We start from the raw sequence: 17,842 nt of genomic DNA on the forward strand, positions 1-17,842 counted from the left end.
GCTTATCGCTAGTTAAAGACATGACGCTGAAGAAGAGATTAGGCGATCCCTCCAAACTGGTCAGGGTCTGGAGCCGATCCCTTGATAAGCCCAAGACATGGCGAAACCAGTGCATTGCTCCGTTGGATAAGGCTAGCTTCTAGGTGATGGAGCGCCGCATGGACCAAGTGTGGCAGCCAAATGGCTAGGTCTATGACACATATCCATTGCATAGGTAAGTGTCTCAGTTCTATGTCCAAATGTCTAGTCCATCGCATAGGTTCCAGTTCTATCGTATGTGTTCTGTGTACCCCATGAGGTACACCGTTGTCACTTACTGTGATGCATATTTTTGTGTTGTTGACAATTTTGTTTAACAAATTGCAATTCTAGGCTCCCACAAGGTTTGAGAAAATATCCAAGTTTTTAAAGTTTCTAATCAAGCTCAATCAATCATTGTGAAGCTCATAAAGGTAAAGGTGCGCAAAATTTTAGATGAGTTGGCAAAGAGGTTTCATTTTCGGATCCAAAAAACTCAGTGACAAAATGTAGGGCTTTGCTTAATTTAAGAAAGTCCATTATCATAGAGGTGTTAGGAGCACTTTGTGCGACGTTCTTAACATGTTTTTACCTCCAGTTGTAATTTGCTTAGCTCTTATTGTTGTAATATTGAGTCATTTAGTCTAGTTAGGAGTCTATGTTGGTGTTGGTTGTATTTTAGTGTTAAAACAGGTTGAAAACACAGAAATTGTCGAGAGTCCTGTTTAGAGTATGATTCTTTATATAACTAGGAAACCTAATTAAATTAGAAGTCTTCATTAATTGGGACTTCTCTAACATTTGTGATATATTGAGAATCCTACTTGTATTAGGAATCATTGTTAGACAAGAAAACGTACTATTTAGAAAAGTCATATTTGAACTGAAACGCTTATTTCGTAACTTTCCTAATCTTACTCTTTTATTCTAGTAACTTACTTGATCTTTTTATATGAATTATCTTGTCTTTATTCTTTTCTTTTATTATTTTCATATTTTAAAATATGAGATTGTGTAGCTAGCATGAAGAAAAAAATAGAGGAAAAGAAGCAAAAGAGGAAAATAAAGAAAGAATGAGACACCTAAAAAAAGGAATTTATCAAAGGAGATTGCACCCACCAATGAAAAAAATAAGTGAAAAAAAAGAAGAAAGAAAAATAAAGAGAATAAAAAGAGATAATGCAAGAGAGAAAGAAGGAGACACCTAAAAAGGTGAAAAAAAATGAATTTATCAAAGGAGATTGCACCCACCAATGACAAAAATAAGTGAAAGAAATTGAAGAGAAAAAGTCCAAGCTATATTATTCAAGGAGCCAAAACTTTTCTATAAATAGCACATCATTCACAAAGAAAAATCATCACTTCTCATTAGCATTCAAGAGCCAAAACTCTACCAAAACACCACCATAAACTTCCTTCACAAATTAACCAAGCCGTCCACCCCAAAACCATCATCATCTCCACTGAGTTTCACTTATTACAGCCGTACCTCTAAGGTTCCTACAACGTGTGATTCTCACAACTCATCTCCATGGCTTCGTCTATTTGTGTTAATCTACAATTCTTTGTCTATGAAGATTGTAAGTTGTTGTTTATGTGGAAATATTAGTTTTGTATTTGTTTTAGAATTTCAGATTGTATTTGATATGTTTTTGAGACTATGTCGAATCTATGTTCTTATAATTATTGAAGTTTCTATTTCTATTGTTGTGTTCTAATCATCTTTCTCATACTTTTAGATGATTTTCAGATATGTTCATATGAATTTAGTGCTTGGATGCAATCCCTAAGATTATGTTTGAGTGCTAGATTCATCAACCATATTGACACAAATCAAATCATATCCTAAGTAGGTTCGGTTTGTGTTGATTAAAAGTGGTAAAAATTCTGGAAATTTGCATGTGAAACCATTGTGAGTAACGCCATACATGAAACATGTCTCCAACAAAGATTTGGTACTTAAATGTAATCTTATTTGATTTCTACCATAAGTGTTGTTAAACTTGATTGCATGCAATTTTGGTGAGTCCCTAAGTTAACCTAAACGTCGATAGAAATCTTGTATGATTAGATGTTCCCCTAAGGCTCTAATTGTATTGGTGTCTAAAAGTATGTAATCAGATGAATTAGAATGCATGATAAAACCAAACTTGTCATTATGTGGTGCATTGGTGAATTTAGTTTAGTTTGGTAAAAAGAAGTCGATCATGTAAATAGTAATTTAGGTTTTATTTTATTAGTTAATAATCAATATCAAACTCCCAATTATTTGTTAACACTAAAAGTTTAGAGTTCCCTTCAATTCCCCGGACTGAACGATCTTTGCTTATTCTATACTAACGATGACATTTTGCAGAGTTTATTATAGACGTCTTAGAACACTCAATCAAGAGGAAAGTTGTTAAACGATTTATACTTAATTAGTTACTAAGCACAGTTCCCCTATGTTCAACTTATGATTTATTCTAAGCATGAGTGCTCATGCTGTGTATATTCACAATGTGTTAGGTCTAGGTCGTGTTTCTATCAATCTAGTACTAATCAATCTGTAAGACTGTAACATAATTTCAGTTGCTATTTGCATAAGAGGTACGTAATGCAAGAGGGTATGACATTAAAGTCAAGGAAGAAATATCACTTTACTCATCGAAATATGTTTCGATCAAAACTTTAGTCATTGAACTTTTGAAAACTTCACTTTGGCCATTCAACTATACTACATGTGTGTCACATTAGTCATTATGTGTGTTTGCACCGTTTTCTTTGTTAACTTGAAAGGCACGTAGTTCGGAGATTAAAACAATCAAATGACAATTTTTTCTTCGTCTCTAACAAACTCTAACAAACTGTTATGATTATTTTCTAATTAAATTGACAAATATGAGTCTAAATATTATGATTTAATGTTCAATTTATAAAGAAGAAAGTTTTGTAGGATAATTATCTCTGTAATCTTCTGGTTTATCTTGTCATAATTAGTATATGTTAGTCTAGATAAGGAATGATATATAATTCCTAAATCTATGGAATGAACTCAATATAATGCCTATATAAATGCTCCCTTATCAATGAATAATGATGATGTTTCTCCCTATTTTGATGCATATTACATTTTTCTGTAACACGTTATCAGCACGTAGATCTAACCCTGAAAAAAAATTATTTCTATCAAGATAATAATTCGACAGAAGAAAAGCCTATGTTCCTTCTGTCATGAAAATAATTCGACGGAAGAAGAAGAAAAATAATTTGCAAAACAGAGACGAAAAAAAACAAGATATCGTTTTGACCTAGAGCACCCAGAACATTGAACTAGGCACCCCCAGTCATCTTCTCCGATCTCTTCTGGCGTCAGTCCTCGTTCTACATCGACGACGTTCCAAGATCAATAGCCTTTCTTCGACGCCGCCTCAACCAAGCTTCGCCTTGCAACCCAGAACCACGGCCTAACTCCGCAAGTAGTTCGACGTCGTCGCCCCTTCTTGTAGACCCGACGAGAAGCCAGCGGTTTGTGGCATAAACGACGACGACCCGAACGTGCTCTATCACATGACGATACAAAATCGAATGGTGAGAGTTATTTCACGACGCATATTCATGGATTCAAGTATGATTGTCACACACCGGGACCATTTCCGGTCTCGAAACGCAACAGTAATCACCACAGTCCCGTATAAGAAGCAACTGATACGGGATCCGACGTACCGACCACCCTAATTTAAGACTGCAAGGCTAAAGGGTAATGAATAATAACAAATGAAATTAAGATATTAAGCAACGAGGTCAAATACTCAATTATTACAAAATAGCGGAAGGTAGCAAATAGTTCAGGAATGATCAACAACAGTGTGAATAGAATAGGTCATCACAATAAGTATGGGCCAATGAAAAAGATGTGTAAGTCTGAATGCAAATAAACAGAGTACGTGACAATGCGTTTATTGAAGTAGAAACGGAGATCGAAAAATAAGGAAATCACACAGAAATATGGCTACTCGGTATCAGAAGTGAACCACAAACGATGCAACGCCACTAGCACCTAGTCCAAGTCCTCGCAACCTAGCTACCAAGTGCCTGAAAAGTAGGGGTGATCACTCATTCTCGCTAACCCATTTCGTGTGAGACGACCCAACCAAAGTTAGGTTTGAAAAACTGTATATATATTATATATATATATATACACTATTGATGTAGGAACACGTAACGAAAGTCAAACCGAGACAGTAACATGACTCCTAACAAATAGAGCAAGTCAATAAAAACCATGCAGATGTGAAATACGCCGATAGGGTATACACAACCCGACCGGCTCTAAGGTATCGCCTTCGGGCAAACCGAGAGCTACAAATGTACTACGGTGCCAGACATGAACATCACCGTAAAAATAAATATAAACTACGGTGCCAGACACGAGTATCGCCGCAATAAATAAGCATAAACTATGGTGCCAGACACGGTATCACCGTAATAATAAACATGAACTACGGTGCCAGACATGGGCCTCTCCGTAGAATAAATATGACCTAAAATAAAAGGTCTGTCTCGAGACATAACGACTAAATAAGAGTGCAAGTGGATGCAAGCATGCGATAAAGGCGTATAGCATATGCATTTTATATATAGATGACCACTAACCCGGAAGGTAGCGACTCACCCTAGCGGGCGGCTCACCCTACCTGAGATAGCAGTGCCGAAGTCCGCGCCCCAAGTCTCGCTCCTCGTGCTCCACATAGAAACACGTCCTTCAAGTCCGTCTCGTAACTCAACCAAGATCCGAAGTCGATCCCGTAGCCTCCGAGCTCCAACACCTCCGGTCCAAGCTGTTGCAACCTCCTCCTCACCTCCCAGACCTTTCTGATGTTGTTGCAAGCTCTGAAATTAACCCAGAATATGAATCTTGCCTCAAGAGGGGCTCCCCGAGGTCGTCGGAGCTCAAGTTATCACCGTCGCAGTTCCCTAGCTTTAAAACTCGGACTTGCCAGAAGCGGCATGCATGTCGAGTCTGTGGGCACCGTCGGAGAGAAGAGAGAGAGGCGGTCACGTTGGTGGTGGTCTCAAGGCGTGGCGACACTGGACGGTGGCGATGTGTTACTCTGTTTTTGCAACAGAGGAGAGAGAGAGAGAGAGAGAGAGAGAGAGAGAGAGAGAGAGAGAGAGAGATGAGTGAACAGTGGTTTTGGGTGTGGGCTGCTGCTAGGGTTGGGCCTCTGTTAAAGAAAAACTAACGATGGAGATTGAATGATGAAGATCAGGGGCTGAGATCTAAAATGTAGGAAATGTATTTTCTGAAAATGCGATTTAAGGATTCGTAAACTTTAAATTGGTGTAGAAAGTTAAACGAGCGGTGGAAAAATATTCCGTGAACATCTACGCACTCGTGACGACGCGTAGTCTAATACAAAGTTAATAAAAATAAAATTTTGACATCTCTGAAATATGTTGGTAAGCATGTTAGTAACGCTGGAAAAATAAAGAAAATTTTCAGGGACTCACAATGATCATCGAATTAAGCAAGAGCAACTATTACATTGTTTATTTGGCAAACAACCAAATATGTTTTAATTAACGTTGTTTCTTTCATGCAATTTAAATTCTTTTGAATTTTAGTTTTCATCAGGGACTTTGAACCTCCATTTCCTTTTCAACCCGATTATTTCGCTTCTCAGTTAGTATACATGGATATGTTCCCCTGGTACCAAGGTTTAGTAGTGGCTCGGAGTGCCACTGTTACCATCTGTAGTCATTGTGTGTAGCTACATGTTTGAAAAAAAATGGGACAAACATCGGTTTGCGACAGAAATTGTTGCTTATACCATTGGTTTGTGACGGAAATTGTCACTTATACCATTGTGATAAAATTTGTCACGGTTTATTGAATTGAGTTACCATACTATGAGACTTGACCTCCAATTTAGTACTTGGAAGTTGTATCGTATTGATACTAATGAATCTTCACTCTTGATGATCGCAACATACTCCTGAATTTGGCATAATCAAGTTGGATGTGTTTATGCACCTAGTCCAGATACATTTCTTTTGGTGCAACATCGTTTCATTGAAATACATAAACATTATGGTTAAAATATACAACAGTTAGATATGAGAAGTTCTTGAAACAAGACACTCATTATATGGAAGAACATTAGAATATCTTCTCACTATTACACGGATTACAAAAATAATTATACATTGCGGTTATAAAATGAAAATAATAAAGCATAAATGCTTTGGTTGATAGTCTGAATGACTACAAATCCGTGTATTTTCCCAAGTTTTTGTGAATGTTTTCACCGCACAAGTGTGACTATATTTACTTAGTCATTACACTTTGAATTGATTTAATTGTCAAGATCTCAATCCAATTGTTGGCTATAAAATTCTCATGTAGTTCAAGTAAACTGACATACTAGAATGTCTCGATGCATTTATGGTTTCATTACCAAAAGCAATATGTTAATGTAATGTAACGCATTACATACTACATGGCACTACCTACATAAACCCACAACTTTAATTGTGGGATAAGTCAGAATTACATGATCTTTGTGTGGCGCAATGCACATTTATATTATCTTTGATTTTGTTGTAGCATATTTATGCCTCGTTGGCATGATGAAGCCTGGATTGATGTCTTGTTATGATATGTTTCCACCTTATTTTAGTGATGGCTTGTAGTGTTACACGCCGTGTAATGCACTCTATATTCCACCGGTTCAAAATATGGTGATGTTTTTTACCAAATTCGAATTGAACTAATGCGGGTACAAGATTAGGGGAGTAGCAAACTATAATTGGTTCATGAGTTACGACCTTGGTAGTATTGCTAAGATGTTCCATCCGCTGCCCGGTTTTACCCCTAAGGCATCAAAAATTGGCCGAGCTCGTCTTGGTCCCTAGGCATCCTACAAGCCCCCCCCCCCCCCCGGCGCGCAATCCCTGCACGGCCTCCTCGTGAATTCTATCATTTTGGCTCTATTTTTTTTTACGTCAGCAACTCTTATTGGGTATGTCTAGGCAACACCGATCCTTGTATTTGGATCTATGGTGTATATGCATGATATTTGCATGTCAAAATCACTCGTGAATGATATTTGAGGGTCTAAAACCCTTAAGTAACGTTACGAGACCATTTGGGACTATATCAATGCAGTTGCCAAACTTTATATTGTGATGTTTATGTCTTAACATATGACTATTTGTCTCTATATTTTTATTTATGGATATGTTCAAGAGACATTGAGTGCATAGCTAAAAGAACTTAAAGCTATTAATGAATTTAGTATTTTAATTCATTGTGACTATGATGACTAGATCATCACATAGAATCAAGAGCGGTTTAAATGCTCCAGTTTAAATGCTTTATGGCATTATGATCCAAGTCACATGATTTTATGCATCAAAAGAGCAATTGAACCTATGAAATGGTTTTTGTAATAGTAGTTGTCTACGTTGATGAATTCACAACGATACCATTCATAAAAATTGGTGAGACGATAAGCTACTTGAAAACAGTTTTTGTGCCAACATTATTTATCACCTACAAACTCATTGTGAAAAAGTTCTTATGTATCGTTTCTAAAGACGTAGCGCATCTCAAGAGTCGAAGTAGTTTGAATTGTATTCTTTCACGATACTATGATTCGAAATAATGAATCAATGACTCGTATAAACTATTCTTTTGAGAAAAGATGTTATACGGATCAATAAAATTCCTCCAAAGTAATAGAGATGTAATTTATGCGTTAACAAGTGCATAAGCCCCCTCTATGATCCTTCATTGACTATGCTCAATCTCCAATCCTATTTTTTAGCAAAATTTAGGATTGGCATACACCTTCCTATGCTAAAGAGAATGAGACCTAAGATAGAAGCTGAAATTAGCTTATCATGATTCACTTTGAGGATAAAATATCTTATGGTGATAATATTTCATGGTTAAACTCAAGCCATAACACATAGATGTTATGGAGCACCCAAAACAATGACAAAAGTTGAAAAAACCTAAAATTGCAAGATTTACAGATTGCGGACTTGTCATTGTGAGTACCGGTTCACCTACTTTTAGGTGGGCTATTGAGGTCACACTTGCGGCCACTGATTCCGAACATCCAAGGCTACATACTCACAAAATTTGAGCCCATTTGGAGACTTGAAACATGGTGAACCGCTCGACACAATGTTTCACTGACCTCCGGCAAGTATTCTGGCCGGTTCGGTACCTTTCCGACCGGTTCCGGCAGTGAAGCCGGTGGAATTAGATTTCTAACACCCATGTTTACTTGCTCCTAAAAATTCTAGCTTTCCGAGTTCGGAAAGTCAGTGAACCATTCAACGAAGTGTAAAACAAAGGTTCGGTATTAGTTAATGATGTGTTCATGGTTCCGACGATAAACCAATGTTTCTGAACCATAAACTACGTGTTATAGCGTATCTTGTTTTACATTATCCATCTATACCACCATCATTGACGTTACGGTTGTAACGATTCTCATGTTAGTGTTTCAAGTCAAACAATATACATGTTTGTTAACATATTATGTTAACGGTTTATCGTCCACATATTTTATGTGTCAAATTACGCCTCCATAAGCGCATTATGATGGGTTATTTTATACTGAATTTTGTCTTTGACTAAGACTTAAACTTCCACCTATGTCCGCTTATATAAAGACCTTAACATGCAATCTCATTTAGTTATTTTTGATGAGCCAGTCTCCCCGTCGTTAAGGGGAGAGAATAACAAGTTTGTTCATGTTCAACGACTTGATTTTGTCATGGTTTGTCTCATTGTGCATCATCATGTTCCTAATAGTCTTATAAATGGAAGTGACAAGATTAGAGATACATTCTGCAACTATGCCTGTAAGGATTGATGTCCGACAGATGGACATGTAGTCACTCTTTGTTAGTGACGTGGTGACCCCACAAATGTAGTAGATAGTGTCACTAGGCCGTGGCTCTCATGTAAGTGTGGAGAGACCACTTGGTTCGATAATACTTCCTGAATACGAGTTATGGCACAACTTGATCTATGATCAATGATACTCACTCGTCTGTTTTCTTAGATGATGGTTATCATTGGGCGACGTCTCAATGTCAATACGAATCCAAATGAGAGACCTCGAAGAATGAAAATGTTGAATGAGTTTGATGTCGAACCATACATACTCTGTTGAAGCAAAATTGCAACATTGTAGATTGGCCTACATGGAAAATGTTATCGAGAATGAATTGATGGTGATGATCGGCCAACGTCGCCGCCACAGCCTCCTGAAAAGCTATAGGATCCAGTTTTAACAAAAATATATGACATTGTTCAGGTAATGCCAACACCGCACATGTAAATCCTATCGGTTATACTTTTGTTAGGCGTAGTGAGAAAGAGAAGAGTGTAGACTCATCTTATGACGCAAACTCTCTGACAAAACGCTCTAGAATCAAATATGAGACGGTTTGTTCTCATAATACCTTGCCAGTTAGGTAGTTTCTAAAACAACTGAATTTGCAACTTGTCATCACATATCATCTCTGTTGGGACTAAGTTAAGCGATGTAGATAAAGATTCTGAATTGATTGGTTTTAACCTAATTCAAGTGCCTCCAGACCACGGAGCACGTTAACTTGATAAATGTATGGATATTAAAATGAAGTGTGATTAACTCTGGATGAATTAAGTGCCAAATGCTACAATTCAGAAGCTCTTTGCTTAAAACTCAGGGTTTACCACCTTGACCATTCAATCAAGTCTATTAGACTGGATGATGTAGGAGAATTCACTTTGAAGGCTTTTTATTGCATGGCGGGATAGATGTTGAACATCCCGTAACCCCATGTTCAAAATGGATGAGTATGAGCGACTATTAAGCGGTTATAGCTTATAGCTAGGGCCCTTGTTACGCATAAGTAATTTACCCATAACTGTGTGGGGATATGCAATATTGCATGCAGTTGTACTTAGAATGAAAGGATCTTGAGAATACTAGGTCTCGAAAGTGATAACCGTTATTGATGATGTTATTCATTGGTTAGTTAAAGGCATTAAGGACATTAAACCAATGCCTATAAGTATTCCATGAATCAGTCGAACTCAGGAGTAGACGTGCTTCTGTCGTTTGAATGATGATAAGTCTTAGGAGATGAAACTCTCCATTTAAGTACGATATGTGTATGCATGTACTTGTTGTATTATACTTGACTCGATACCTCATTCGGTTAAACTTATTAAGCAAAGATGATGACTGAGTGCGCCCACACATATGTCAATGCTTGATCACAATACGTTATGATATCAAATCCTATGTCCCAACACAAAGACACTTTAATGAAGCGATGTCAGAATCTGCTCAGATTCGTAGGTCAACTTCCATGGGAACTATAAGGAAGTTCACTTGTTGGAAAATGGTGAATTTGGTACCATTGGAAAGCTCTATGTGTCTACTTTCTAGCGACACCAATCATTTGACCATATTTATTATATTGAGTGAGTTATAATTGTTATAGTAAAATGTGACGGATGTTTCTGGAAAACCTACAGCTGAGTCAACTTTGACAGAGCTTTATGATAAGCTTAGAACGAACTAGGTTGTGAATTATATAACAATGAAAAGCCACATGTATCTCCTTTCCAGAAATTTTTATAGTTCATATATACCTATTGTATCAAATAAGTTATAACTGTTTGAGTGCGTGAATGTCATACCACGCGTGAATTTGATTTTCATTGCAAATTCTTGTTTTGAGTTGTTATGCAATTCTCTTTCTTTTGATCAATGTATGGATAAGTGTACATGTTTAATTTAAGAATGTTTGACAAGATTTGATATTTAAATCATTGACCCATTGCTACTTTTGAAGAATGTGAATAGCGTTTGTATACATTATTTATCTAAACTCCGAGATTGAGTTATCGATCAGGGTGAGTTGTTTTGCAGACTTCAGGAGGAGTCTCTACCACATGTTATTTTCAATTTAATTAGTGCGTTGTGCTATTTTTTCCATTCGACCAAGCTTTTTATTTTACCCAAAAGGTTTGTGTTTTGCTTGGTAAGGTTTTTACCTAGGCAACGGTTATGCACCATGGATGACACATTAGGATCGGGATATAAGGGGAGTGTTGTAAGAGAATTATCTCCGTAATATTTTGGTATATCTTGTCCTAATTAGTATATGTTAGTCTAGATAAGGAATGATATGTAATCTTTAAATCTACGGGATACTTAATGTAATGCCTATATAAAGACTTCATTATCAATGAATAAAAATGATGTTTCTCTCTATTTTGATGCGTATTACATTCTTCTTTAACAAAAAGATAAAATGACTAATGTGACATACGAGTATTATTATTGGATAACTAAAATGAAGTTTTCAAAAGTTCAATAATCAAAGTGTCAATCAAAACATATTGTGATGACTAAAGGGATATTTCTGCCTAAAGTCAATAAACGTCTAACGTTTGGGATGGAAATAGTTTCCAAAACCAGAGGCTGCAGTAGCCCATCTGTTTCAGTGGTGGCTCCAGAATATATCATTTTCTCTTTGGATAATGTTAACTAGATGAAAACTACAAGTCGTACATACTTCATATTCGTTTCTAGATCTAACTTAATTTTCTTGGATTTTCTGTGTCTTGTGCAGAAAGAAATTAAACTCCCAGAAACTTTACAACTTTTACGTAAAAGCTGCTACTGTATAAACGAAGAGCATGGGGACGACCGGACGAGGCAAAGGAATGACTTGAAGTGTTCCACTTGGAGATAGTTTGATCAGGCCATCGATCATGAGTTGTGGGTCATCGATCGCACCAAGCCACCAAACATGAAACAATGATCGCCCGGTGCTGCATTTTCTCCTTTTGATTTATCATGCATCTCTTTTTCATTTGATTTATGTTCAAATAGTAAATCACAAGTTATATGATTAATTATTTTTCTACATTTTTCTTACACTCTTACCAAATAAACACGCTCATTGTCGGTCGTGTGATCTTAAATAGAACACTAGAGATACTTAAAAGAGTCACAGTGAAACTAACCTGAAGAAACGCAGGAGAGTGAGCGAAACTAACAAAACGGCCACGATGGATGTGTCTGAAAATGATGGAAGAACTTATTTGTCAAGGATGTCAAATGTCAAATACTGTGGATACGCATGAGAACTGCACTTAGCCTGTGTACTATTCAGATAGTCTATCAACACTTTAATTGGAATCTCCTTCAACAACAACACAAGGAAAATGATTCGCAACAATTGTACGCTAGGCATCAGCCAAAGCAGTAGTCTATGAGAAGAACGCTAGCACTGCCAATCCTTCTTGCAGCAGCTAATCTCACGTATAACAAAACTTATGAACTACCACGTTGAACTGCACCATGGAATACAAAATTAACTCTAATGTATTTTTATAACTTTTTAATATTTAATAAGATTTACCCTCGTTAGCGCACACCACATTAGGAGGGTGCATCAGAATTCAATTTCGTACCAAGTTAGTAAGTTTCACTCCACAATATAACAACTCATGTTAAGTTTAGTCATGAGACTCATATACGACTGTTTGGTTCCAAATCTTCTCTTAGGTCAAGTTCAGACTCATTTTTTGAAGAAAGGTTCAAACTCATACCATAAGACATACCGTGGAAATGACATGTAAGACTTTATTTTATTCAACTGGTCAAGGTTATGATAAATAACATACACATCAGATCTTGTAGCTGACAACAAGAGACGCGTACGATTATCCAATACATAAACACCGTACCCTCTGTAGTACTGTCGAATTGCCAGCCCCAGAGTCCAATTATATTTTAGAGAGGATAGCCCACAGAGATCACAACTCTAAAATACTCTGGTTGTTGCAGGTGAGCTGACTCTTATCCCTGTCACTTTTATCATCTTTGGATAAGTCCGATATGCTCGATGCTCCCACCCACCAAGTGACCAAACCGTGAATTGATTTGAATTTCTCTCTTGATGTTAATATTTTTTTCTTTGATTAAAATGAACTTCATTGCAATGAAGAGAATAGAGAGAGTTTAAACTCAACCATATAGCCACAGATAGACCGGCCAAAGAGAAGAGGGTAAACTAGATTTCGGACTGAAAATCTGAACTGATACATTGAAGCAGCCAGGGAGGAGCTTCATAGACACAAACTAAAGGAGATGAAATTGATAAATCTTCCTTTGCTAAGGAACTCTTGATGTTAATATGTTCATTCATTATTTATATCCAATCTGACATTTCAACTTCAGGAAAACAAAATTCTAATCTCACACCTGCTCTAATGGTTAAGTTTCTTCGTATATTTTTATCAATCAACAAAGTGAACATAGTGAATCCAATAAGTGAATAGCTTGATAAAATTTAGAATCCTAGCTAATGATCAAATTACTTGTTTGAGTACCACGCATCTAAGCGATTTCGCGTTATGTAGCACCATCACTTTGATGTAAATTAAATTGACTGAAAGAAATCTCATGGTCCATAACATTATTTAAACTGCGAGACATGGTCCGACTAATTCCGTTTTAGCTTATCCAATTGCACTAGTCTACAACAATACGTCACGCAAGTAAATATGTATTGCTCCCCTATCCTACAGGGAAAAGAAAAAATATATATAATATTGCTCCCCTTGAATTAAATCCAAACCACAAATGGTCATTAGTATTAAACAAACGCAGTTAATGGTTTTTGTTTATGTTACTTCCCCATCGTCATCTATAACTCTATATACAGTAATATATATAAATTAATAAGATTCGGACTGAGAAAATTTATTATCATAGCGATATATTAATATATCAATAAATAAATAAGGAAAAAACTTGCGTCCAACCTATTATGTACGTGTGCGTCTGAACTCTCTCTTATTTCTGTACTTTTTCACAATGTAAACAAACAATTTAAACAATTCTAAAGTTGAATAAATCAATAAATATTATCTGTGCAAAAAATTAATTCAAATAAAAATTATTTTTTCAATTAATTGCATCAAACAATTTAATGATTAATTATCAGACTACTAACTTATATCATGATTGTTTATTTGTTTAATGCAATTAACCAAGCAAACAATTTTTGTTTGCATTATTTCTTACATGAATGATTTGTATTGATAACATAAACATTTGAACAGTTTAAATTATATATTTATATTCTCAAAGTACGTAAACAAGAGAGAGAGAGTTCGGACGCACGCGTACATACTAAGTTGTACGCAAGTTTTTTCCAATTAATAATCTCTTAATTTATTAATTAATTAATAATTTATTAATTTATCAAGGTATAATAAATATTTTCTCATATTTTTGAAAACAAAACTACTTTTTTAACTTTTTGTTCATGCATCACATTGTTGGATTTATCACATATACCACTATTCAAAATATTATGTTGTCCGATGTATTTTATTATTTTATTTAATAATAATTAAATCAGCAAAATTATTCAATGAAATACTCATAAATGTAAAAATTATTATATAAATTATATATGAATTCTCAAATTTCTATTATCTTATAAATTTAGTGAAATATTAATTGAGAACGTAAGCCCGAGTCAAGTTTGGCAAAAAATATTATTTTAGCGAAGTTATTAATTAATCGGATATTAATTTAACGAGTTTCTACTATATACTGGTTTATTTTGAGAAATAAAACTTTTCATTTGTTGGTAATATATTTTCATTTTCTTTTACGTTTATGTGGAAACTTTCTTATGCAGTAAAAAAAAGTACATAAATATTTTCTGTTTTTGATCACTCAAGAATAGTATAGACGTAAATGATTTCCGACAACAACAATGTAGATGTTAACTTATTATAATTATCTCAGTTATGGAGAAAAAAAAATTTAACATAGTTAGCAAGCTTAATTGAGAAAAATCATTGTGTGTTTAGCGCAACTGTGACTTATAAGATAAGCTGACTTATAATTATTTATGAGAATACGTTTCTGATAAGTTAAGGAGCTGACTGTTTGGTAAACTGGCTTTTTAAAGTGACTTTTAGTGATATAAGTTGTGTAAAGTGCGGTAAACTTAAATTGACTTATGTTTTGTGTTTGTATAATGACAATTTTGGACATCAAATAATTTAAATTTTTTTTTATTTTCCAAGATGAAGGTACATGTATTGGCCTCCATGATGTTGATGAAGATCTAAAGGTGTGGAGGATTGCATCAGGAAAGGAGAAATCGGATTTGAATAAAGGTTGATTAATGAAGTTTCCTATTTTGACTAGAGAACATTTCCAACTTGATTTCTCTACCATTTTCGACTTGATTTTCTCTACCATGTCAATCTAATTTTATGGGTAGATTAATATTTTTGGAAATATGTTTTTAAATATATTTAGTCAATTGGTGATTAGAGATTGTTATGGAAAAGAGTTTTAGAGTAAAAGATGTTTTCCATATTAAGATGGGTTTTTTTTTTCCTTTCCTAGAAAAAGTTGTATTAGGAAAGGGTTTGGTGATGATTACCTATTTTACTAGGGTTATGGGTGTTTGCCGCATGGTATATAAGGGACATATATGCAGTAGGTTTGCTGCCTTGATGTAGAGAGACACGGACAAGACCGGATAGAAGAAACAAGGTGAAACCAAAGAGAAGAAAATTCACAAAAATGAGAGCTTACTGCTAGGAGATCTGTGTGACTCCATTGGAGACCTTAGTGACAACATCAACGTTCTTAGTAAGGTTGATCATCTGTGTGACTACAACGATTTTAGTGAGGTTGTATCAACACTTGATGCAACGATCTTAGTGAGGTTGTCTCAACACTTGATGCAACGATCTTAGTGAGGTTGTTTCATACTTGATTGTGACTATCAAGTAAGAAGTATTTTTTACTTTTGAGAATAACATTATCATTGATTAAGGTGTAATCATTGTAATATCGTTTATTCAATAGAAAAGTAAAATTCTTTTACATATTCCGCTGCTATTACTCGTTATTGTTCTATCTTGTATTTTCACAAGAATATATTTTCTTTCTTGATTCTTTGCAAATACAATATAAATTTTTAATTTCCTCTTTTTTCTATCACTTCCTTTTTTTTCATTAATATTGTAATTTATACTTTCTCATTAACTTCAAGTAAGATTAATAAATATTCTATGTTTTCTGATACTTAATAACAAAATACATTTTTCATTAAGACATATAATATTAAAAATATCTTAACACATTCAACTAAATCACAAAATCAAATAACAGAAATATATTTTTCATTTGCATCAAGTAATTTCATGTTATACGTGCTAGGGAGAATTGAGAAATGGAGGCGCACTAGGAGACTATTGCGAAACAAATGGGAAATGGAGGCGCTCTTTGATTCGTGAGACAGGTTTTCAGTTCAGCTTAGCTTTTATATTGGTAAGCTAGTAATTTTCAGCCATTACAAAGGATACCCATTGTCATTTTTAAAAAGTTCACTTAATTCGCGAAAGGGAAATGAGCTGACTTAAAATTGTAAGGAATGAGTCACTAACTTTTGATTATCCCCCATAAATGACTCAGGCTTTTAAGATAAGTCAGTTCTTTGTACCTTTATCAAATGGTTCTTTCTCCTCATCTTATAAGCTAAGGAGCTTATAAGCTCCCCCAAACGCGCAATGTGACAACGAAACAATTCCATGAAACAATATAAACAAACATCTTTTTTGTAAATTAACTTGCTATATGTATGGAATTGCTTATCGTTGCACATAAATGATGCTCCTACATCCCTCGTTAAAAGAACCAGTCTATCACTACCGGTCTATCAAAAGATGATGAACAAATATGGAAAATGATTGTTGGCCTTAAAAATTTAGGCCCCAAAGGCCTTAATTTTATGTGTCAAGCCTAGTTATATAGACACATCATATATTTTCCAAATTTATGATATTGAAGTAGAAAGACCATCAAATCATTCCAAATCAGTGGTTATTATTATTTTAAAAAAATTTAAAAACTATATTTTATTCTATACATTTGAGTTCTATTTTTTCCTCAATATAATTTTCGCAAATATTGGTCTTCAATTTTTTCTTCGATTATAAAAAAACAAATAAACTCCCAAAAAGAAAAAAAAGATGATGAACAATATATTTTTTAGTGCATATTTTGAATACATATGAATACACACACATCTATATATGGGCCATATATATAAATCGTCTACAAAATATATAATTTGAACAGTCTCTATCCAGAGTGAAGCTTCACTCTGAAATTACAGAGTGAAGTTCCAATTTTGGCACACTTTTCGGTCAAATATTTTCACCATAAGCGATTCAATATTTAGGTATGATATTCAAGATCATCTATACAAAATTTCATCTAATTCGGATATCGTTAAAGTATTGAAATTAGATTAAATCAATGAATGAATTAAAACTGTTCAACGTGAACCGTTCGTGTAAATCCCAATTTTGAAAGCTCAAACCATTGTCAAATTGGATGAAATTTTGTAGAGATGATCTTGAATAGCATACCTAAATATTGAATCACTTATAGTGAAAAAATTTGACCGAAAAGTGTGCCAAAATTGGAACTTCACTCTGTAATTTCAGAATGAAGCTTCACTCTGGATAGAGACTGGTAATTTGAATATATAATTTGTAATAAATATATTGTGTAAATCTAACAAAATTCATATTAAAATCGTATTTAATTTATGAAAAGTTTTTATTTTCTTGCACAATTGCACTAACTAGTAATTTAAAGAAAGTCAAAAAATCTAAATATAGAAAGAACATACATTAAAAAATTAATTAAATTCATGAGATCCTTATAACTAAAGAGATAAGAAATTATCATTAAGTAAATCAAAT

This window comes from Argentina anserina, chromosome 3 (genome assembly GCF_933775445.1).
Source record: "Argentina anserina chromosome 3, drPotAnse1.1, whole genome shotgun sequence".
Classification (NCBI taxonomy): Eukaryota; Viridiplantae; Streptophyta; class Magnoliopsida; order Rosales; family Rosaceae; genus Argentina; species Argentina anserina.